Source organism: Tasmannia lanceolata, unplaced genomic scaffold, assembly GCF_043159265.1.
Source record: "Tasmannia lanceolata isolate RefF3 unplaced genomic scaffold, GAP_Taslan_0.1 ptg000002l, whole genome shotgun sequence".
Classification (NCBI taxonomy): domain Eukaryota; kingdom Viridiplantae; phylum Streptophyta; class Magnoliopsida; order Canellales; family Winteraceae; genus Tasmannia; species Tasmannia lanceolata.
Window position 1 is genome coordinate 404,848 of NW_027518679.1, and position 2,068 is coordinate 406,915.

General features: G+C 44.3%; 1 pseudogene; it reads left to right on the forward strand.

Annotated features, from left to right (window-relative positions):
• The first annotated feature begins 491 nt into the window (after positions 1-491).
• LOC143881960 (protein RGF1 INDUCIBLE TRANSCRIPTION FACTOR 1 pseudogene) lies at positions 492-932 on the forward strand (annotated as a pseudogene).
• The last annotated feature ends 1,136 nt before the right edge of the window (positions 933-2,068 follow it).

The window sequence follows — 2,068 nt, forward strand, 5'->3', positions numbered from 1 at the left end:
GCAAACCCATTTCTGCAACTCCGGCACCTTCGCCGGAATCCAGCCTTCACCTCTAACCAGCCACCATCAACCTCCATCTCTACCTACTATCTTCTCTACACCACCATCCTCACCCGCTTCCATCTCTACAGCCACCACTCTCAAACCTATTTCATTCATCTTCCCCCAACCGCCATCCATCTCCGACCGGACGGCCATGAATCCGACCCCAATCCGGAATCCGTGAAACCCATTCACCTCTACACCATTCCCATCTCTCCTCCATCCCCATCCGAAACACCACCAAACCCTTCCTGTTACTTCTCCATCACCGGAACTCCGGCCGTGCCACCTCCGACCACCGCCCACAACCATTAACTCCGATCATCCTCTCCACAATAGCCATATTCTTCTCAATCAAAACCCTCTTCTCCACCCTCTCTACATCACTTCCTACCACCATTACATAAATCACAGCCACCCCCCAAACCCCTTTTAACTTTCTCCTCTGTTTCATCAAACCCCAAAAAAAAAAAAAAACAGAGAAAGCAAGAAAAGCAAACCCAAATCCCTCATCTATTCAATCCCCTTTCTTCAAACTGGCTATCGATCAAGAACCCACTTTCAAACCCAAGAATCTGAGAATCATGGGAACTGGAGACTGTATGAATGGAGGGCTCTGTTCTCTTTGCCTATCTTATCACAAAGACTATCGAGCAATACAGATAAGGAGGTCGTCTTATCATGGTGTGATTAGGGTTTCTGAGATTCAGAAGGTTTTGGACATAACAGGGGTTCAGACCTGCATTATAAACAGTGCTAGGGTTGTTTTCTTGAACGAGCGGCCTCAGCCAAGGCCTGGTAAGGGCGTCACTAACACGTGTGAGGTCTGTAAGAGGAGCCTACTAGATTCTTTCAGATTCTGTTCTCTGGGTTGCAAGGAGAAGTTCTGACCGAGCATTACGCTCTCGTAGCGTGGAGATCGTCCCCGGATTGGTTATTTTGTGAGACATCAGTAGAAAGAGCTCTTAGAGAATTGATATCTATTCTACCCCGGACAGATTCAGGTAATCCTCTTTCCCTCTCATTTTTAATCATGATTAGATCATAGATCAAGGTAATGATGTATTTTTGAGTTTCGTGTCATCATCTGCATCTCCTTTTCGATCATTAGAGCTTATTCTTTTTTTGCGGGGCTTTCATCAAAGTCTAGAATTGCCACCAGGGTTTAATCCTTTTATTAATTCTTCGGGATTTCCTTTCTTTTTGGGTTCATTCTTACACGTTCCTTGGGATACTCTTTGCATTTCGGGATCCCATCGATTTTGGGAACACTTCGTCACTTCTTTCGGGTTTAGGCTATGACGGACGGAAACCTCCTGAGCCAAAACCCCCTTTCAATCAAAGGGATAAAAACAACAAAAATCTAAAAACAACAAAAAACATCAAAAACACCAAAATGTTTTTCGAAAAAGTTGTTTCGAACTACGTTGGCTTGATCCCTTTTCACAGGGTACGTAGGTAGCTTGGGTCCATCCAAGTTCAGTCAAACCTTTTAATAAATATTTTCAAACATTTCAAAACAAAAACAAAAAGGGGCAAGGATGATGATCGCCAGGTCACTCGGAGTCCCCTTTTCATTCCATTTCCGATTTCGATCGCAGTTTTCCGATTTTCATCGGTTTTCCGACGTTTTATCGGGTTTTGGGATGGGCGATGACGTAGCGTGGCCCCTTTACAGGGATTGTCCTCGCTGAGCCCAACGATAGGTCATGACGATCGCGAGACTTGTCCGATCTTCAGCAGATTAGGATCGCTGGGCTTGATTCCTTTTGAATCGCGCTCTGAGCCTATCGTGTGTTCCATTTTCTTTTTCCTGGCAGTTTTTGGTTCTCGCATACCGATGTTTTTCTGATGTTTTTCTTTTCTTGCATCTTTTAGCTTGTCGTGTGCTTGCCTCAGATTTCTCATGCGTCGTTTCTAGTTTGTTTGCTTCTCAAGCATGTGATTGATTGTTATTTTCTTAGTCTTATCTCTTGCATAGGCTCGCATGCTAGTGTATTTATTTTACTGCTTTGATTGCTTAGCT